Here is a 23,564-nt window from a genome sequence, read left to right on the forward strand (position 1 = left end):
TTTTGACCCAAATGATCCTATTTACACTTTGTAGTCGATTTTGACAGTAAAATAATGTTTCTGACTCATATCTATATGCTGTTTCCCAATGAGAAGTTGGTTTTTAGGTGGTTGTTTAGGTGCAGTTGTTCTTTAAAAATGACTGGCAAAAGAGACATTTTCTCATGCTTGCCAACTGGCTACGGCAATGTTTGATATTTCAAGCGTGGCTAAGTTTGATATTTAATGTGTTTGCTGTGGGAGAAATAGCCTTGCAGCGTATCCACATCCCCAGTTTAAGAAACACCCTCCCACTATCCTGATACTTCCAAATAACATTTGACAAAAGACAAAATTTTTATGATGCACTGGATAGCGTCACGGTTTATTTAGACTAATCATGATTTTGCAGAGGTGGTCCTTCCATAGAAGTGTGTTAGAAAATGTTGTGTGTTAGGAAATGTTGTTTGTGTGGAAACCTATCCTTATACTTTTCCTCATTACCACCTTCTCAGTTTTGAGTGACACAAGCATTTATTTGCCACTTGCTTTAACAACTTAAATTGTTTGAATTAGCACACCCCTTCATCTGTTGCTAACATCTATCACTAAAGTGGAAACATTGTCATTGTCCAGTGCATTGTTCTGCATTTTTTGGGCATGACAACCAAAGTTATAATTGAAGACACGGCTGTTCTGTGCTTGTACATACATATTTTAATGGGCAATTCACCTAGCTCTGCCACTGTATATAGTCATTACTATATTAACAACAATACATTTTGTCATAAACCTCCAAAATCTCCTCACCACAAGCTAGAACGAGCACACTTTAATTTCATCGGTAGAATCTGTGTACTCGCCTGCCCTGAGGCCTCTTTTAACAATGGTAAATCTTAGCGCTATAGGTCCAGGGGTGTGTCAGAACTATTTTTTTTTTTTCATATTATGAGCGCAATAGCTGGCGGTGATGCAAAAGGGCTAGGTTTTGATGAATAAATTAGTTGTAGATGTGACGAGGGCTGGTTACTCACTGGCCAATCAAAGTGTTTTAAGGCTTAATATTGCATGTGGTTGTCTCAAGTTCTGTAGGTTATTGACGGTCTTTGCGTTGACATCTACTCCAATTCGGCTGTGGCACATAATATTCTCGTCTTAGTCCATTGTGGATTGATACGACAGTTTATTTAATAGTATAGGCTACAATGACGAGTAATAGCAAGAGTAAAAAAAAAATATCCAGTGTGTGCTCAATATGTGTTGGCAGTCAACGTTGTAATTGGCTTCAATGAGTATGTCCTACATGCCCTTCTAAGATAAAAAAAAAATACTAGGCTCCGGTAAATGTTATTTTATATGTGAGGCACGTTCTTAGTAAGCAAGATATAGCCTAGGACGACCATTGATACTTCATTATAGGACTGAATAATTTAAATACATTTGTTAAGGTTTTCTTCCTCTAAAGAGGAGGTGTAAGCAGTGATCGGACCAAAATGCAGCGTGGTTACCTCAATACATCTTTACTAAAGATAATAACGAACAATATAAAAAACGTACCGTGAAAAACCTAAACAGCCCTATCTTTTTTTTATTTTTATAAAAAATTATTTATTATCTTCAATGCCATTCATTCTTTACAACTCAGAATTTTCATACATACTCAAATAATGGTATTTTAATTAAACTAATTTAACTAAACATAAACAACAAAACCTAAGGGGAGCATCTTCCCTCCCAGTCACCCTACAAAATACCTTTCCCTATCTCCCCGTCCCTAATCTATCCCCTTACAAATCTAAATGACACCCAGCCCTAAACCCCCCCTTCCACCTCTCCCGAGCAGCATGCTGCCCCCACTTCCTCTCCTCCCTCTTCATCCTCCCCCTCAAATCTCCTTCCACCCTCCTCACTATCCCTTCCACCCCCCAATCTCTCCCTGTCTTCACCATGTTCTGCCTGGCTTCCCACAGCCCCCGTTTAAAGAGACTCATGAGAAGCCAGAGCAGAAACCTGTCCCTATCTGTCCCTCTCGCTCTCCCTACACCTCTCTCTAACCTGGCCCACGTCAATACAAAATCCCCCCTTACCAAACCTAACAACACCCGTGCCCTAGCCCATACTACTCCGGCAAAGGCACAGTCCCAAAAGACATGGCGCACAGTCTCCAAGAGGATCTTGGACAGGTGGGGGATTGCACCAAACTATACCGGTACATGATGGAACGTACCGGCAAGCACTTATGGAGGCTCAATCAATTCAGGTCCTTGAGCCTGTTGTCCAGACCCCACACCTGCACTCCCTCCCAGACCACTTCCGAGATGCCCACTACAGGTGCCGGACTCCCTGCCTTTCTGACCTCCTCGTACAGGTGCCTGTGATCTAAACCTACTCGGGCAACTTCAACCTCAGGGTGCGCACGCAGCCACTTGGCCTCATGACCAAAGTGCCACGGCAGCTGTTCCGCCCGAGGACCCGTGTTAGACCACACCATTACGCTTCTCGCCTGATACGAGAAGAACACCCACAGGAGGTAACCGGACGGGTGTATCACTGGATGAGCAAGCTCCGTTAACAAGAAAGAAACAAAAATTGTGTCCAGCTTCCCTCCCCGATAGGACAGATCATGCGTGCCCTGGCAACCCACTCGCACCTGCCACTCCACATGAACTGAAACACAAGCCTCACTAGAGGCCTCCTCAGATAAGCCGGCAATGGGTAGATGTACGCCAAATACAAAAGAGACGGCAACACATCCACCTTTAGGACCAGGACTTTGCCCACAAAAGACAAATACCTAGCCTTCCACATTGCTAGCTTCCTCTGTTCCACTGCGATAAGCATGTTCCCGTTTAGCGTCGCTGAGCCGGAGGTCTCAAAATGGACCCCGAGAATCCTCAGGGCCCCCTCACAGAGAAATAAACCTCCAGGCACATCCGTTCTACCGCGCCATCTTCCGAAAAACTTGACGGAAGACTTTGCATGGTTCAGAACTGCTCCCGACGCTCGGGTGAAAGCCCCAAGAATGGCAAGGGACCTTGTCAGGCACGAGTCCTTGCACAGCAGCAAGGAAGTGTCGTCGGCGTACTGCGTCATCTTAACACGCAGCCCACCACTTCCAGGGATCAACAAGCCTTCCACCACTGTGTCTGCCCTAATGGAAGCCCCCAGAGGCTCCATGTACAGAACGAAGAGGAGAGCCAAGAGTGGGCACCCCTGCCTGACCCCAGACGAGAGGTCAAAAACGTCACCCAAGTGACTATTTACACTAACTCGGCACCCCGCTCCGACATATAATGTACGAATCCATCCTATGAACTTCTCCCCAAATCCTAATCGACCTAACACTCTGAATAAAAAGGATCTATTCACGCGATCAAAGGCTTTCGCCTGATCTAGCGCTGCCACTGCATATTTTCATTATCATAAAAGGCAGTCCTCTATCTTCAACCCAAGCGATGGAGTCCCTGATTAACTGTAGGTTCTAATAGAGCGGCCCTCTACCCCGCACGTCTGATCCTCATGGACGACGTAGGGAAGGGCTGTGCGCAACCGGTCTGCTAAAACCTTTGCAAGTAGCTTGTAATCTACACACAGCATGGTCAACGGCCGCCAGTTGCCAAGGTCTGTTACGTCCCCCTTCTTATATAAAAGGGACAGCACACCAACAGCCATTGATCCCCTCATTGGGACCCCCTTTACCATGTCTCAAGGATGGCCTTCAAGACTTCGAGGACCACTGGTCCAAGTATACCCCAAAACTTGAGATAAAACTCAGCCGGCAGCCCATCCATCCCAGGAACCTTCCCTTTTCCCATCCTCCTAAGAGCGCACTCAACCTCTTCTAGTGAAATCTGGGCCTCCATCACTTCTCTAATGTCCTCCGGCAACCGCCTGGACAAGTGTTCTAAAAACACATTTCCCTGCTCTACATCTATTTCGCTTTCCTTAAATAAACCTTGGAAATGATCAGTTGTCACCCTGACCATATCCTCTGGTTCTCTAACTATACTACCATTTTCTTCCCTAACGCCATGCATTACCTTCCTACTCTGTCTGGCCCTAACCGACTTAAAGAACATAGCAGAACAAGTCTCATTATGTTCTAGAAAGCCATTATGCGCACGCTCCAGGAAAGCTCGAGCCTTCCGCTCCTGCAACTCCCTGAGCTGCGCCTTTAGGGTTGCGGATCTCTCCCAGTCAAACGACCCGCCGAGGTTGCCTGCCTCGTATTCGAGTTCAATTAACCTTTGGATACGATCCACCTCCCTCCTCTCCTCCCATTTTTTCCTCTTGCAATATCCTATTATAAAAGCCCTAATCCTCACCTTAACTAATTCCCACCACTCTAACACCCACTCGCACATGGACCGGAGGCCTTCAAGCCTCCAAAAGAAACCATAAAACCCGTCAAGAAAAGCCTGCTCCTCCAGCACATCCCGATCTAACTTCCAGTACCCCCTACCAAAGAGGCAGACTGGCGACCCCACCTGCAGGAGCACCCCGTCGTGATCCGAAAAGAAAACAGGCAACAGCCGCCCAGACAACTTACCCAAAGACCTGGGTACAAAAATATAGTCGAGCCTCCGCTCAACCCCCCTGGAGTTGCGCCATGTAGGACCGGCCATTTTCGGAGTAGTGTGCAGACCACCATCTACCAGACCATGGCAAGCCATTAGCCCGGCAATGGCGCCTGCACTGCTATCCCCCTATTCCTAAATCTGTATTAAAATCCCCCCTATCACTAATTTCCTATTTGTGACACACAGGGGCGTCAGACAGTCCACCATCTCCCTCCTGTCTGCCACCACCTGTGGCCCACCACTAATCTAAATTTACAATCCCTTATCGTGACATCCACCCCTATAACCCTCCCCTGCATTACCACAGAAGAATCCTCCACTTTTACCTCCCTGTGCCCACACAAAATCCCTACCCCCGATGAGTGCACCCCCCCAATACCCCAAACCGACTCCCCCTCGTCCCACTCCCTCTTAAACCTACTAACATCCCCTCCATCCCTCAGGTGAACCTCCTGTAAAAAACAAAAATCAAACCCCACACCCTCCAAATAACTAAAAACCGCCCTCCTCTTAACAAAATCCCTTAAACCTCTTACATTTAAATTAACAAAAGTAAAATTAGACCCCATGAAAGAATAAAATAAAAACATGTAAAACACTCAAATTCTAAACCCAGACAGAAAAAAAACAAAAACAGGAGACTCACCCGATGCTCCCCTGCTCCATATCTACCGGTGAGAACACCATCCGTACTCCCGACATCCCCCCCTCTTCCTCCATCTCAACAACCCAGGAATAGTGTTTGGCTCCGGGGTACCCTGCACCCTGGGTCTACCCCCACAATCCTCCCCCTCCCCAGTGCTGCAGCTGGATTGTAAAAAAAATCGGGGAGGCTGAGTCCCCAAACAAAAAAACTCCCCACCTCCTCCTGTACCCAGTCCTGAGTCTTGTTAGGTGTGTCCCCACCCAACAGAAGTTGAGGGCCTGGGGAAACCAGCAGCAACCCAGAAGTTTCTCCCACCCCCATCACTCTCTTGGCCATCCCCTCCCTCTCACTGTCGGCCAATCGCACCTCCTCTTCCTTCTCTTCTTTGGTGATGGCGGCAGTGGAGAGATACCACCCTCCCCCACCGCCAGCTCCTCCACCATACCCCTCATCTCTTCCACCAGGGCACTTTCCCCCCAGTCCACTTGCTCTTCCACCGTCTCCTTCTCCAACACTCCTCCCTCGCTGTCTTCTCTCTCATGCTCCTCCACTCGGTTGCCTTCTTCCGCCACTTTTCCTGTTTCTCCTACTCCCGTGCCTTCCGTTTCCTTCTCTCTTCCATCCGCCGCTTCTTGCTCCTCCTCCTTCCTTGCGGCCTTCCCCTCTGGACCTGTACTCTGGTCATGAGGCGTGCTTCCTTCCCCTCCTCTTCTTCTTCCAGGAAGCTATAAATAAACTCATATCCTCATTGGGGTATGCCATCCCCCGCTCCTGCTCCCCCCCAGCCGCAGACGCATATGAATTCTGATGAGCCGGGCACCCCCGCCACATGTGTGCTGACGAGCCACACCCGTGGCACGCCTTAGGCTTGTCACAATCCCTCGTTCCTCAGATCCACAAAATCTGCATTTTCTCGTGCTGCACGAGGCGAAAATGTGGCCGTAGGCCATACAGCGCCTGCAAAATGGGGGCTGACGTGCATAAAACAACGTCCCCCGTCAGACCCTAGGGAGAACATAGCAGGAGGATGGAGGTAGCCACCATGTCCCTTTGGGTCCTCCCTGAGGAGGGCCTGGAAGCCTCTCCTCCCATTCCAAAACCCAAGGGAGTCTTTGAGGTGCCTTGCTGAGGAGACGTTATCCATGTATCTCCCCAGAAAGGCCCTCACCTCTTCGTCCTTAACTTATGGGTTGTAAATGTTGACGGTTACAACCCTAAAGTTGTTCTTCGCCAGGCTTGTTATTTCATAGTGGCTCATGGAACCTTCCCTTTTCCCATCCTCCTAAGCCTCTCACCTCCCACTGCTCTTGCCCTTCTCAGGATATCATCGTGTTTCTCCTCTGTATATAGTGCCACGTCGTATGCTCCCTCCAACGAGTTGCCTTGGAAACAAAACACGTCCTTCACCGTCAGCTTTAGAATCCCCATCAATATTATCCTTCCAAAAGTTTCCCGTCCTAAAGGCTCCAACTCCTTTTCCTTCCAAACAAACCGAATCGTGTTGGCCAGCCCAATCCCAGAGACCGACCGTGTTGATGTATTTTGCACCATCTCCGCAAGGAGAATGGTGCTCGTTCTCTTCTCTTCCAAAACAAGGAAAAAAATAAAAACCAAAGTGACTGAGCCTATCTGGTGCAAACAAACACAGAGACAGGAACAATCACAATCAAACGCTCAAAGAATATGGCTGCCTAAATATGGTTCTCAATTAGAGACAACGATAAACACCTGCCTCTGATTGAGAACCACTCTAGGCAACCATAGACTTACCTAGACAACTCTACTATACCACAATCCCAAAACCTACAAAAACCCCAAGACAAAACACACCACATATATAACCCATGTCACACCATGGCCTGACCAAAATAATAAAGAAAACACAAAACACTAAGACCAGGGCGTGACAACATTTGGAGGAGCGCATTTTTGGTAACCGCTCTTTGGTTATGGGGATGGATACTGGAACAAGCTAAATAAAGTATGCAGGCAAATAGGCAAATGTGTATATATTTAGGATGTGCAGTATATTTTGAATTCAAGGCTCTCTCCCGAATGGATGATTTAAACACGTTTTATGGAATGGCAACATTGCTGCATGGCCAAGATAGAAAAGACACACGACAACGTATTGCTGTTTAACCAGTAGGGTAAGTGTAGCCTACTGAGGACTTTTAATCAAGTGAAATGGAAAACAAGCAACTGTTACAGTAAAATAACTAAAAAAAATATGATTTAACCTTTGTTTTGACAGGGAGTCAATACTGAGACCAAGATCTCTTTTCCAGATATGCCCTGTATAATATCACAATACACATCAAAATACAATAAACACATTAAACAACACATTCATATGCACATTAAAATACACAACACACAAAAAGCAAAACACAATAAAAAAGAACATTTTACATTCAGTATAAAGGTCCCCTAACAACCATCTGAAATGCCCTAGAGCAGGGATCTCCAACCCTGTTCCTGGAGAGCTACCGTCCTGTAGGTTTTCCGTCCAACCCTAATCTAGCACACATGATTCCCATAATTAGCTGGTTGATAAGCTGAATCAGGTTAGTTGGAGAGCCCTCCCTAGAGGCACCAATTACTCAAATGTTTAAGTGTATTGTAGGTGTAGGTGCAAAAAAACTAAAAGCAAATTTCCCCAAGTCAGTGGACCTCCAGAGTTAGCAATCCCTTAGCCCGGGTCTATAGGTTAACAATGAGGTAAGGTATGGCTGCAAGGGGGCTTTATAGACAAAAAGAGCGCAATACAGTGATCTACGAGACTTCAACAAGGGCCAGTCTACATTCTGATACAAAATGCATAATGATAAGCTGCATCCAATGGCTTCAATGCAGTGGCAGCTGCATTTGTGACCGGTGTAGATTGCCTCCTCATTGTGTTTTGATCAGCTTACATCTGACCAAAAGGATCAGGGTTGGTGTTGATATTTTCTTCTCTGATAATGACAGGAAAAACATCCATAAACATATGCTGTGGTTCCCTTATATGCCAACTCCTCTGCAAAGTACAAATTCACATCAAAAGTGGACATGATTAGCCATGCTACCCCAATGACGATGTAGCGTGCAGTATAAAATACAGTAGCTATCTAACATGTACAATAGGCACACGTTACAAGACAAAACATTCATAAATTACTGAAATACATACATATCACAATATAATGAAGGGATACCATTATAATACATTGTCAGTAACCATATAAACTCAACTCTTTTAACATACATTGATTGATTTCACGGGACAATTTTACAGTAAGCTACCTCTTCCACATCACTACTGTAGACGGTAAGAGGTAAGGGGGGCAGGGTTTTTTCCCCCTGTACAGTAATATCAATCATGGAACTATTCTGATTTTTTTGTAATTATACAACATGAAATTCAACACTTTACACTCACCATCCAAGAATAACAGAAACATCTGGAGAGTATTTTTAGAAAAATATAATATTCATAATGACTTCATAGATACCAACCCTACAGTGGTTATTCGTGTAAAAGTTGCATCATACTGCAGCACACCATGCGGTCCGCTGCAAAATTCTATGGCACATTATTTAATTGTCAACCAGTGTTGCCATTAATGATAGTTAGTGCTAGTTTGACCACCAAAGGGCATCTTTGAGAAGCATTTGATTGTCTTCAATATTGGCTGTACTAGAGAATTTGAAAACTTTTTTGTAAGAACACCGTATATGGGATTGGCTTTAAGAAATGTAGCTTAATTCATTTGATTAATGAAATGGTGGTTCTATTCCAAGAAAAATGAAAAAACAAAACCCTCAGGGTTTCCGTTAGGAAGATATTGCGCTGTAAAATGTGACGGTAGGGAGTAGGCTACAGTACTAAGAGCATAACATTTCCATACCCTAATTTTAGTCTAACCAATACCCAAACAGAGATTCAGTGAACTTAAAAATCTCATTGATTTATCAAGAGCAGTCCCATTGCTTGTCTTAGAGCAGCGCTGTCTTGACCTCTGAATGCTGTCTTTTCTCCTTCCACTTGCCTCTTCTTTTAATTTTGAAAGAGTATTTTCCAGTAAGCATAATCAATGCTCTAACTCCCCCTTGAAGCAGTGACGCAGGGCGCCGCACTAAACCTCAAATTACCTCTAAATCCCGCAGCATAATCTCAAAACGTTTAGTTGAACAACCAATGTAAGTGTTACCAACCCACACACTGGGTAGCTTTGTCTCACATTGCCATACCTCCAAAATCACGTCTTTGTCACATCTCCCTTGGAAGTCTTTAGAATTTTGTGTTACAAAAACAGTTTGATTGGATGTTACATTTCAAGAACCCTCCCTCCACACCCCCTTAGAAGGGGTGCTGTGTGTTATGTGTGTCACTGCTTTCCGTCTGGCTAGTTGTTGCCTCTGCTAGTTTCAAGGGCTAGTTATCAAGTGTGGCCGACAGTCTGTGATTTGTATTTATTGAAATTAAAAGTGGATTACTCTGGTAAAGTCAAACGTCACAACACATTTTTTCTTCCATGTCTCCATTCATCCACATGGCTGCAATTGCTGCAATTCGGTACCACCTAAAGTATTAAGAAGATTGGCGATTATTTTGTTTTTGTATGGACCCAAAAAACAGATGCAGTGGGAAAACCTATTCAAGTAAGTAAATACATGTTTAAAATGTAAAACAACTACATATTATTAGCTAGCTAACTAGCTGGCTACAGTAGGCCTGTTTGTAGGCTAACTCAACTGAGCTGCTAGCTAGCTAGGTAACTTTACACACGGTTTAGCTATGTGAATTACATGTCATCAGCTAGCTAACTTCGTATTAGCTAGCTATGTTGCCTTAATCATTGTAAATGCATTTGTTGATAACAGCCATCGAAGAGGATAACATTTCAGATACAGCTGTCAGTAAAGGGAGTGTAGGCTACTGGATAGGGTAGGTCATTTTTGGGGAGGTCATAATGAAAAGATTCTCCAGTTCCAATCCCTAGAAGGTTAAATGTTGAAGACAGAGAGCTAATAGCAGCATAATATTAAATTATGTCTAATTTGAGAATAATGAAGCCTGTTTTTTGTCACGTTTTATGTCGTTAGATATGGAAAGCTGTGAAAGCTTGTTTGCAGATGAATTGAGAGGTCCCAATGAATGTCCCAAGAGACTATGGGTATATCCTATATGCATAGGTTATACACTACCGTTCAAAAGTTTGGGGTCACCTGCCTTGTTCATAATGTTGTTGAGGAGGCAGAGCCACACTTTATTATGGACAGACTTCTCCCCATCTTAGCTACTGTTGCATTAACATGTTTTCACCATGACAGTTTATAATCGAGGGATACTCCAAGCAGTTTAGTCACCTTAACTTGCTCATTATCCACATTATTCATTACAAAATTAAGTTGAGGATTAGAGTTTAGTAAAGGATTTGTCCCAAATACAATGCTTTTAGTGTTTTAAATATTTATGACTAACTTACACTACCGTTCAAAAGTTTGGGGCCAAATGTTTTGTCCATTAAAATAACATCAAATTGATCATAAATACAGTGTAGACATTGTTAATGTTGGAAATTAATATTGTAGCTGGAAACGGCTGATTTAAAATAAAAAAAATTGGATATCTACAGTTGCGTACAGAGACCCATTATCAGCAACCATCATTCCTGTGTTCCAATGGCATGTTGTTTTAGCTAATCCAAGTTGATCATTTCAAAAGGCTAATTGATCATTAGAAAACCTTTGAAATTATGTTAGCACAGCTGAAAACAGTCAGGCTGATTAAAGAAGCAATAAAACTGGCCTTCTTTAGACTAGTTGAGTATCTGGAGCATCATCATTTGTGGGTTACAGGCTCAAAATGGCTCAATGATGGCCATCCCATGCGAGAAATTGCAGAGAAACTGAAGATCTCGTACAACGCTGTGTACTACTCCCTTCACAGAACAGCTCAAACGGGCTCTAACCACAATAGAAAGAGAAGTGGGTGGTCGCCATGCACAGCTGAGCAAGAGGACAACTACATTAGAGTGTCTAGTTTGGGAAAGAGACGCCTCACATGTCCTCAACTGGCAGCTTCATTAAATAGTACCTGCAAAACACCAGTCTCAACATCAACATTGAAGAGGCGACTCTGGGATGCTGATGTGTTTAAATATGTTGTAATTGTTAACCTATTATTCAAAATGAACTAGTGTCAAGATTGATTAATCACATATCACAATCCTGCAATAAAGAGGGGAAGGGGTTCTGTCTCTAATATGTCTGTGTTTCTGTATTGTATTCTCAAATAAACATTTCCTTTTTGTCTATTTGTAAGATCTCCAATCTGTTTTATTTATCTGTATAGCAGCTATGTGAAAACATTTAGTAGAATATCATATGGCATGCACCACCAATGCAGCCATAGGCCTACATTACTAGCCTTATCTGTCATCTGAAGCAGAGAATAACTAAACTCACACATTGTTTACATGTTGAGCTATATGTTCTCAATTTAATATGATACCAGTAAACAAAGAACAGTATATGAGGAAAACCATATACCAGATTTTGTACAGTACATGCCTTTTTAAGTGCTGACATAAAATTGTTCAGTGCAAATCCAAACCATGCAATTTAGGTACAGTATGAAAATAAGGAGATGACATTGAAGCTAGAGGAGATAAGCATTACAGGTAACATTTTGTGAGGTTTATTTTATTGATGTGAACTAATTTTAGCAGTGTTGCGCGCAAAATGATTGTAGTTGTTCCCATAGATAGAGAAACCAGGTACTGTATATGCATCACAGACCCTGGATAAGCTAGTGACTGGTCAGCTAACCTTTTAGGTCAATAATATGCTGATTTTATTAACATTATGTTGGCATTATAATCGTGAGAGAAATTGACTTTCCAATAATTTTTTCTACTTGCGACTAGGCTAGCGACTTGTCAAGGTACATGAGTTAGCTAGCCAGCTAGCCAACTTGCACCATAGCTGGGCTGTTCGGAAAAGACGTGAACCTGGGAGTCTGGCCAGCAAGCTAGATAGCTAGCAAATAACGTTACAATGTCAACTAATGAAACAGATACAATTTGTAGTACTAGCAATGCAAACCAATGGTCATATCTAGCAACATGCATGAAATGCTGGAGTATTAATCTGCAGGTAGCTAAAGCTAACCAACTAGGTTTAATATTAGCTAGCTAACATTAGGCTATAACTAGCAATGCAAATTAATTTTGGAGATAAGTATAATATTACTACACAGATCATACACGTAAACGTTAGCTAGCAAGCCAGTCAGCTAATATTAGCTACCTATCTAACAGTATGCTTAAACTTCCAATGAAAACGAGTTCCTGACAAAAATAGACAATTCCACTGATTTCAAAACGTGTTCATCTTCCGTGAAAACAACACTGTTGATCAACGTTTCTTCCCCATGAATGTCATCAGAAGACTCTACAATGTCTGGTTCAATTCAAATGTTTATTACTTCAAATCAGTGATTTACTCATCGTCTAATTCATTTTCAGAGTCAGAGAGAGTCAGCAAGGCACGATTGTCCTCCAGAAAGTTGTCCAACACAACTTTTTCTCGACTGATCTTTGTTCGATAGCGCCTGCTAAATTCAGGGCAGCAATGTTGTTGAGAGCAGTAGCAAGAATTTTGCAGTTCTCCATGATATCTTTCAAAAACGCTGCAGAAGCAAGTATTATTTACACGTACCGAGCAGCTCATGTTATAGACAGAAGCATGCTACATGTCAGACTAATCCCAGCTCATCTCACGGCATGTCCAGTCCATCCATTATCTCTGCCAATCATGGCTTGTGGGAAGGTTCCTGCCTTTTTCCATGGTTAAACAACTAGGCTCATAATTAAAATGTTGTATTCATATTTACAGATGGCATACAAGTTTGTTATTAAGGCACATGAAAGTTCACATGTACCAGAAGGTATTTCTGCAAATGAAACCAAATTTTGATAAAAAAATTAAATGTTTACGTTCAAATGCCTCTCCTGTGAAGTAGTGACGTGCGACATACACCTAGCTTTCTGAAACGGATCACAAATGGTGTACAACGCTGGCTATCTCAATATATTTCTGAAGTGATATTTGGCTGTAAAGGCAAGGAGTACAGTAGCTAGCCACACTGAGTTTCATTTTGAGAAGTCAGCTAACCTTTTAAGCTAGCTAGGTATAACTAACAAACTGCTAGCTAGTTCAATTTCCCTCACGATTATAAAGCCAACAACATTTTAATAAAATCAGCATATTATTGACCTGAAAGGATAGCTGTGTTAGACCAGTCGCTAGCTTATTCGGGGTCAGTGAAACATAGACAGTACATGGTTGCAAATAATGTTGCTAAAATGAATTAAATAAAATTAACCTCGTAAAATGTTACCTGTAATGCTCATCTCCTGTAGCATAATTGACGCCTTGTTTTCATACTCTACCTAAATTACAAGGGTTGGATTTGCACTAAGCTATTTTATGTCAGCACTTAAAAGGCATGTGCAAAATCTGGTATATGGTTTGTCTACTGTTATCATTTTAAATTGAGAACATATAGCTCAGCATGTAAACAATGTGTGAGTTTAACTATTCTCTTCTTCAGATCTCTACTACCGCATGGAAGCAGTACCGGAGTGCCAAGTCTAGGACAAAAGGGCTTCTCAACAGTTTTTACCCCCAAGCCATAAGACTCCTGAACAGGTAATCAAATGGCTACCCGGACTATTTGCATTGTCCCCCCCCCCCCAACCCACCCCTCTTTTTATGCTGCTGCTCACTGTTTATCATATATGCATAGTCACTTTAACTATACATTCATGTACATACTACCTCAATTGAGCCGACCAACTAGCGCTGCCGCACATTGGTTAACCGGGCTATCTGCATTGTGTCCCACCCACCACCCGCCAACCCTTCTTTTACGCTACTGCTACTTTCTGTTCATCATATGCATAGTCACTTTAACCGGTGTCTGTATGTAGCCTCGCTACTGTATATAGCCTGTCTTTTTACTGTTGTTTTATTTCTTTACCTACCTATTTTTCACCTAATACCTTTTTTTTGCAGTATTGGTTATAGCCTGTAAGTAAGCATTTCACTGTAAGGTGAAACCTGTTTTATTCGTGACAAATAAACTTTGATTTGATCACAGACTCCCATAAGTCACTAATGCCATCATAGTGTATGCCTATGTCTGCATTGGCGATGCATGCCATATGATAAGTTGCAAAATGGATTCATATAGCTGATATACTGAGAGAGAGAGACAATCAGATAAAAAAGATTGGGGATCTTACAACTAGAAAAAAAGGAAATGTTAATTTGAGAATACAACACAGAAAAACAGTCACGTTAGAGACAGAACCCTTCCCCTTTTTATTGCAGTATTGTGCTATGTGATTAATCAACATTTGACACTAGTTAATTTTGAATAATAGTTCAATCAACACTTCACTTCAAAATGTACAAATAAGCTAACTCGTATATAAGGATTTGATCTCTTAGTCTAAACAACAATAGATAATTGAGTAGTACCAAGTAGGCTATTATTACGAAAGCATTATTTCAGTTGAACAAAAAAAACTTCATACCAGCGGTGGCCAACCTTGCTCCACTGATATACAACATTTGCAAACATAGGTAAGCCTACACATACTGTGTAACCCTTAGCATATAGGATATACCCTTAGTCTCTTGGAACATTCCTTGAGACCTCTCACTTCATCTGCAAACAGGCTTTCACAGCTTTCCATATCTGAGGACAGAAAACATCTTGAAATAAACAGGCTTCATGATACTCAAATTAGACAGCACTGAATATTATGTTGCTATTATATCTCTGTCCTCAAAGTTTTCTCTAGGGAATGTCATCCCACAAAATGAACAGCGTCTATCCAGTAGCTAGCTTAGACAGCCGATTGTGCCTAGGCTATCCAGTAGCCTACACTTTCCCTTTACTGACAGCTGGGGCTGCAATTTCAACCTCTTATCTACACATTTGGAGACAGTGTTTTTAATTTTCAATGATTACATTAAGATAGCTAGCTAATAAAAAGTTAGCTAGCTAGCTGCTGACATTTAATTCACTTTGCAAAACAGTGTGCAAAGTTAGGTTAGCTAGCTAGCAGCTCAGTTGAGTTAACATAACCAGCTATCTAGCTGACAATACATCATTTTTTAAACATTGTTTAAATGTATTTACTTCATTGAATATGTTCTCCCATTGCCTCCATTTTTTGGGGTCCTAACAAAAACTAAATAAACTAAACTTCACAACATTTTCATTGGTAGAAAAGCATAGCCAGCAGCCATGTGGACAAATGGAGACATGGAAAAAAAGTATATTTGTCACCAGAGTGATTTAGAAGATGTTGTGATGTTTGACTTTACCAGCGTAATCCACTTTCAATTTCAATAAATATAAATCGCAGACTGTTGGCCACACTAGCACTTGAAACTAACTTAAGCAACATCTACCCAGACGGAAAACGGTGAAGCACATAACACCCCTTCTATAGGTGTGTGGGGGACAGGTTCTTGAAATATAACGTCCAATCATAATCTTGCCTCTGGGAACCAGCGGACAATTCAAACCATTTTTGCAATACAACATTCTCTAACCTCCAAGGGAGGCGTGACAACCATGTGATTTTTGAGGTATGGCAAAGAGAGACTAACCCTCAATATAGTTTTGTTATCTCACCCATTTTCACAATTAAATTCAAGTGAGATGAACGATCTATCTAAGGCATGAGGTCAGATCAGCTACAAACATTCATAGCGCATCAAACCAACCGCTCAACCGTAGCTAGCTATTCAAACCAATGCTCTATATGTACATATAATAGCATAATTCTGTGACACTTTCATCAAACAGAAGTAGAACATTATAGCTATATCTATTCTTTCCTTAATTGTCGGTATTAGTTACACTTTAGCCATATCTCTAATATTATTTGCAGTCTCAAAGTCATACATGCAGTGCATTCGGAAAGTATTCAGACCCCTTTACTTTTTCCATATTTTGTTACATTACAGCCTTATTCTAAAATGTATTAAATCGTTTTTCCCCCTCATCATTCTACACACAATACCCCATAATGACTAAGCAAAAAATGAGCAAAAATGTCAAAACGTTTTTGGTTTGTCATTATGGGGTATTGTGTGTAGATTGATGAGAAAAAAAAACTTTAAATCCAATGTAGAAATATTTTATTTATTTATATTTTATTTAACCTTTATTCAACTAGGCAAGTCAGTTCAGAACAAATTCTTATTTACAATGACGGCCTAGTAGGTTAACTGCCTTGTTCAGGGGCAGAACGATAGATTTTTACCCTGTCAGCTCAGGGATTCGATCTAGAAACCTTTTGGTTACTGGCCCAACACTCTAACCATTAGAATAAGGCTATAGCGTAACAAAATGTGAAAAATGAAAAGTTGTCTGAATACTTAACAAATGCATTGTATAAGTGTCCAGGTGATGTTCTGCACTAAGATGGCTGTTGACTGATGTTGCAGCATCATAACCTGATGTATCCTCACTTTCTGGCAATTGTGCAATTCATAAACAACTTAGCTATTGAAATGCAAGCAGCAGATGATGAGACAAGTTACAAAAAGTATTACAATATCAAAACCTAAACGTAACAATATTTCACTCAAGTCAACCTTACCGACATGATTGGAATACAGTCATCAGTACTATTCATATTACCCTACTGGACCTCTTCACAAACAAACAAGAATATAAAACAAATATTATTCACTTAATTTTAAATGTTGATGTAATGGTGAATCACACATTGAAAGATTAAATGTGGTAGCTGCAAGCTGTCCCTTTCAGTCCAATCACCAAAGACACCTATAGTAGAGGGAGAGAGGTTACAAGAGAAAAGGGTGGGGGTTCAGATCTCCTGGGGACTTACCCTCCTGTAGCTTAACAAATCACATTTTATTTGTCACATGCGCCGAATACAACAGGTGTAGATCTTACAGTGAAATGCTTACTTACAAGCTCTTAACCAACAATGCAGTTTAAAAAAAATACAAGTTAAGAAAAAAATAGATAAACAAAAAATATTAAATAAAAGTAACAAATAATTAAAGAGCAGAAGTAAAATAACAATAGCGAGGCTATATACAGCGATTACCGGTACACAGTCAATGTGCGGGGGCACCGGTTAGTCGAGGTAATTGAGGTAATATGTACATGTAGGTAGAGTTAAAGTGACTATGCGTAGGTAATTGAGAGAATAGTAGCAGCTTAAAAGACGAGGGGGGAGCAATGCAAATAGTCTGGGCAGCCATTTGATTTGCTCTTCAGGAGTCTTATGGCTTGGGGGTAGAAGCTGTTGAAGACTTTTAGACCTATCTAGTTATTAGATAGATGGCCGCCTCGCTTTGCGTTCCTAGGAAACTATGCAGTTTTTTTTTACGTGTTATTTCTTACATTGGTACCCCAGGTCATCTTAGGTTTCATTACATACAGTCGGGAAGAACTACTGAATATAAGAGCAACGTCAACACACCATCAGTAGGACCAGTATGATCAGTATGACCAGGAATATGACTTTCCCGGAACGGATCCTGTGTTCTGCCTTCCACCCATGACAACGGATTGGATCCCTGCCTGTGACCCAAAACAAAGACGTCGTAAAAGAGGGAAAGGAAGCGGTCTTCTGGTCAGGCTCCGGAGACAGGCACATAGCACACCACTCCCTAGCATACTTCTCGCCAATGTCCAGTCTCTTGACAACAAGGTTGAAGAAATCCGTGCAAGGGTAGCATTCCAGAGGGACATCAGAGACTGTAATGTTCTTTGCTTCACAGAAACATGGCTCACTTGAGAGACGCTAACGGAATCGGTGCAGCCAGCTGGTTTCTCCATGCATCGCGCCGACAGAAACAAACATCTTTCTGGTAAGAAGAGGGGCGGGGGCGTATGCCTTATGGCTAACGAGACATGGTGTGGTCACAACAACATACAGGAACTCAAGTCCTTCTGTTCACCTGATTTAGAATTCCTCACAATCAATCGAATGTTGACCGCATTATCTACCAAGGGAATTCTCTTCGATTATAATCACAGCCGTATATATTCCCCTCCAAGCAGACACATCGATGGCTCTGAACAAACTTTATTTGACTCTTTGCAAACTGGAAACCACATATCCTGAGGCTGCATTCATTATAGCTGGGGATTTTAACAAGGCTAATCTGAAAACAAGACTCCCTAAATTGTATCAGCATATCGATTGCGCAACCAGGGCTGGTAAAACCTTGGATAATTGCTATTCTAACTTCTGCGATGCATATAAGGCCCCCACCCGCCCTCCTTTCAGAAAAGCTGACCACGACTCCATTTTGATGCTCCCTGCCTACAGACAGAAGCTAAAACAAGAAGCTCCCGCGCTGAGGTCTGTTCAACGCTGGTCCGACCAATCTGATTCCACACTCCAAGCCGGCTTCCATCACGTGGAATGGGATATGTTCCGCATCGCTGCGAACAACAACATTGACGAATACGCTGATTCGGTGTGCGAGTTCATTAGAACGTGCATTGAAGATGTCGTTCCCATAGCAATGATTAAAACATTCCCAAACCAGAAACCGTGGATTGATGGCAGCATTCGCGTGAAACTGAAAGCGCAAACCACTGCTTTTAATCAGGGCAAGGTGACCGGAAACATGACCGAATACAAACAGTGTAACTATTCCCTCCGCAAGGCAATCAAACAAGCTAAGCGTCAGTATAGAGACAAAGTAGAGTCGCAATTCAACGGCTCAGACACAAGAGGTTTGTGGCAGGGTCTACAGTCAATCACGACTTACAAAAAGAAAACCAGCCCCGTCACGGACCAGGATGTCTTGCTCCCAGGCAGACTAAATTACTTTTTTGCCCGCTTTGAAGACAATACAGTGCCACTGACATGGCCCGCTACCATGCGGACTCTCCTTCACTGCAGCCGACGTGAGTAAAACATTTAAACGTGTTAACCCTCGCAAGGCTGCAGGCACAGACAGCATCCCCAGCCGCGCCCTCAGAGCATGCGCAGACCAGCTGGCTGGTGTGTTTACGGACATATTCAATCAATCCGTATCCCAGTCTGCTGTTCCCACATGCTTCAAGAGGGCCACCATTGTTCCTGTTCCCAAGAAAGCTAAGGTAACTGAGCTAAACAACTACCGCCCCGTAGCACTCACTTCTGTCATCATGAAGTGCTTTGAGAGACTAGTCAAGGACCATATCACCTCCACCCTACCTGACACCCTTGACCCACTCCAATTTGCTTACCGCCCAAATAGGTCCACAGACGATGCAATCTCAACCACACTGCACACTGCCCTAACCCATCTGGACAAGAGGAATACCTATGCGAGAATGCTGTTCATCGACTACAGCTCAGCATTTAACACCATAGTACCCTCCAAACTCGTCATCAAGCTCGAGACCCTGGGTCTCGATCCCGCCCTGTGCAACTGGGTACTGGACTTCCTGACAGGCCGTCCCCAGGTGGTGAGGGTAGGTAACAACATCTCCACCCCGCTGATCCTTAACACTGGGGCCCCACAAGGGTGCGTTCTGAGCCCTCTCCTGTACTCCCTGTTCACCCACGACTGCGTGGCCACGTACGCCTCCAACTGAATCATCAAGTTTGCTGATAACCTCAGGAGGCTGAAGAAATTCGGCTTGTCACCAAAAACACTCACAAACTTCTACAGATGCACAATCGAGAGCATCCTGTCGGGCTGTATCACCGCCTGGTACGGCAACTGCTCCGCCCACAACCGTAAGACTCTCCAGAGGGTAGTGAGGTCTGCACAACGCATCACCAGGGGCAAACTACCTGCCCTTCCACTACATCTACACCACCCGATGTCACAGGAAGGCCCTAAAGATCATCAAGGACAACAACCACCCGAGCCACTGCCTGTTCACCCCGCTATCATCCAGAAGGTGAGGTCAGTAGAGTTGCATCAAAGCTGGGACCGAGAGACTGAAAAACAGCTTCTATCTCAAGGCCATCAGACCACTAACATTGAGTGGCTGCTGCCAACACACTGACTCAACTCCAGCCACTTTAATAATGGGAATTGATGGAAATTGATGTAAAATAGATCACTAGACACTTTAAACAATGCTACTTAATATAATGTTTACATACCCTACATTATTCATCTCATATGTATATACTGTACTCTGTATCATCTACTGCATCTTTATGTAATACATGTATCACTAGCCACATTAAACTATGCCACTTTGTTTACATACCCTACATTACTCATCTCATATGTATATACTGTACTCGATACCATCTACTGCATCTTGCCTATGCCGTTCTGTACCATCACTCATTCATATAGCTTTATGTACATATTCTTATCCCTTTACACTTGTGTGTATAAGGTAGTAGTTTTGGAATTGTTAGGTTAGATTACTCGTTTGGTTATTACTGCATTGTCGGAACTAGAAGCACAAGCATTTCGCTACACTCGCATTAACATCTGCTAACCATGTGTATGTGACAAATAAATTTGATTTGATTTGAATCAGGTGCACTAGATTAGGGTTGGAGAAAACCTGGAAGACGGTAACTCTCCAGGAGAGCCTTGCATCAATCAGATCATGCTAGATCTTGTGTCAAGTCTGTTGATTCCATCTCGATCTGGTCATTTTCATCGTGGTACTCCAGCCCTCCACGGCCTGATTGGTGTCACACTTTTCCACCCAGCTAACCCACCTGATTAAGCCAATTTTGACTTTGTGGCTTCAGTAACTAGTGGAAACCGTTGTGCTTGTTGTTCACACACACACTCACACGTCTGCCTTATCATTGGCTAGAGTAGTCCAAAATGATCTTGCCTCCTTCTGACTGCCTTCCATTTTTTAAGACATTTCTTTTCATTGTTAGAGTAGCCACACGCTAAGGCAAAAACAGTACATCTTCTTCCACTGTCCCTGTCCCACACTGGGCTCAATCCAGTGATCCTCTGATTGCAAACACATGTGAACATCCTCCTTGATAACTAGTGATGCAAAGTTCAGCTCTATTTACTGACTCTGTTCTTTGTTTCAAAATAACAAATATTTAGACTCATTTTGTTCAATTGAGGCATTAATTAAGGCCCGGAACTAGCAGCACCCCCTTCTGGCGATTGTACCAGCCTCTTGTTCACCATCAGGGGCTTATTGGAGCTGTCATTTGTGACTGAGACTTGTAAACGTGAGCTTTAATACAATGAACATTTGTTTATTGCTAGGCATACAAATATGATTATTTCTTGATACATTTGAAACCATTGTGACCGACTCTTGGCGGAACGCATTACTTGACTGCCATGATGGTGATAAGGACCATGTAATTTGTAAACCGCAGCCCCCCAAATTATTAGTTGTTGAGTTTGAGTTTGTTGAGCAGAGGCTGTGTATGTTTTAGTTCTATGAAGTTGTGTCCATCATAACATTCAATAATCAATGAATGGCATTCATTTTTGCACCAATATCAGTTCTTAAACATGTATTTTTGTTCTCTATGTCCATGATCTATTTTCATGCTCATTGTATTGGACTTGTGTTGTACAGTGCCTTCGGAAAGTATTCACATGCCTTGAATTTTCCATATTTTGTTGTGTTACAGCCTGAATTTAAAATGAATGACATTTTTTTTTGTGTGTGTGGGGTGGGTGGGGGGGGGGTCACTGGCCTACACACAATACCGCATGATGTCAGTAAACTTTTTCTTAAGAAGTCACATAATAATTTGCATGGACTGTGCAATAATAGTGTCTAACATGGTTTTTGAATTACTACCTTACCTCTGTACACACACATACTGTAAGGTCCCACACAGATTCAACCACAAAGACCAGGGAACTTTCCAATGTCTCGCAAACAAGGGCACCTATTGGTAGATGGGTTAAATATCCATTATCACCTTTGGCTGTAATCGCAGCCAAAGGTGATTCTAACATGTATTGACTCATGGGTTTGAATACTTATGTAATCAAGATATACTGTATTAGTGTTTTATTTTTCATATTTTGTTTTTATTTTACAAATGTTATAATTTTCCACTTTGACATTACAGAGTATTTTGTGAGGTTCGTTGTAAAAAATGACAATTAAATCCATTTTAATCCCACTTTGTAAGACAAAATGTGGAAAAAGTCAAAGGGTGTCAATATTTTCTGAAGGCACTGTATGACAGACAGTTGGTGGTCGGAGCACGTCTCTGGAGCTGACGGAGGAGCATGTATTATCTTGCTGTAGGACTCATTGCGGCCAGCACGAGCAGGTAAAATGAAGAACTAAACTAAAAAGTCACTCAGAAAAATGAATCCATGACTCTCGAGTCAGTAAAAAGAGTAGCTCTCAAATAACTTAATCGTTTGAAAACTGCACTATTGACAATTTACCAATGGTTTGAGCCACCCAGGTACCAATTGGATGGCTTCATCCGTGACATTTCAATCTAGCTGTGGAATGAGCCTCTGGCACTCTGTTACACGTTTGTACTGTATGTGATCATGTATTAGTGTATGTCTGTGATTCATCTCGTGAGCCTACTCTTTCATGTCCCCTATCTCTCTCTTGGTACTGTACTTGTACTCCACAGTCTTGCCTTCATCGTTCTTCAGTGAGACGAGGTGGTGGTATTGGGGGGCTGCCTTCGCGGTCTCTCCAGAGGAACACTGAGCGGGAAGAGAGGGATAGATGGGAAGGAGAAAAATGTAATGGTCTTATCAGTAAGTTATACCGGTATAAATGCAGGTATTCTGGCTGGAAATGGGGTGGTTGTCAAGACAAATAATGTATTACTCTACAAGGGAATGGTAGTCCGTTTGCGTCTGTCACCAGAATGGTATATCACAAAATAAATGACATCTACCCAGGCTTTCATAAAGCTAGCCAGGTTCAGTTAACTTCACATTCCAGGTCAATCCTCGTCCGTACTACGATGATGTTGCCGTCTCCTCTGTCCTGCCGCTACAGTTCACCAGCAACAAGCTGATCACTTTGTCTATGAATGCATCCATCCACACACAAACACACACACCAGGGTTTCAGTCAGTTGGTAATAGCCGGCTCTTGTTCGCAAAACAAATTGAAAAGCCGAGTCCGGTAGGAGAAGAAAAAATTCCATTGCGAAATAATGCTTTTTAGCCTATTCAATGATGGAAATACCGTCTGGTCATGATTATCGGTCTATAGGCACGTATGTACACTATATTTGTTAAGTATCTCATTTAAGACACCCGTACAGCATACAGAGCCTTCGAGTGGAAATTTTGCCAGACAGTGCAAGAGCTGCTGCTGCAGAATTTTGTGGGGGTTTCAAGACAACTGGGACCTC

At 42.4% G+C, this 23,564-nt stretch overlaps 1 protein-coding gene and 1 long non-coding RNA gene across 4 annotated transcripts in view; both read left to right on the top strand.

Moving 5' to 3' along the window:
• The window catches only part of cpn1 (carboxypeptidase N, polypeptide 1), a 188,453-nt gene that overhangs the window by 34,252 nt on the left and 130,637 nt on the right, over window positions 1-23,564 (top strand). The gene's annotated exons all lie outside the window — the stretch shown is intronic.
• Window positions 8,488-11,507, top strand: LOC135503710 (uncharacterized). The gene is made up of 2 exons (XR_010449990.1): window positions 8,488-9,849; window positions 11,050-11,507. It is a non-coding gene; the product is annotated as an uncharacterized LOC135503710 (long non-coding RNA).

This window comes from Oncorhynchus masou, chromosome 18 (genome assembly GCF_036934945.1).
Source record: "Oncorhynchus masou masou isolate Uvic2021 chromosome 18, UVic_Omas_1.1, whole genome shotgun sequence".
Classification (NCBI taxonomy): domain Eukaryota; kingdom Metazoa; phylum Chordata; class Actinopteri; order Salmoniformes; family Salmonidae; genus Oncorhynchus; species Oncorhynchus masou.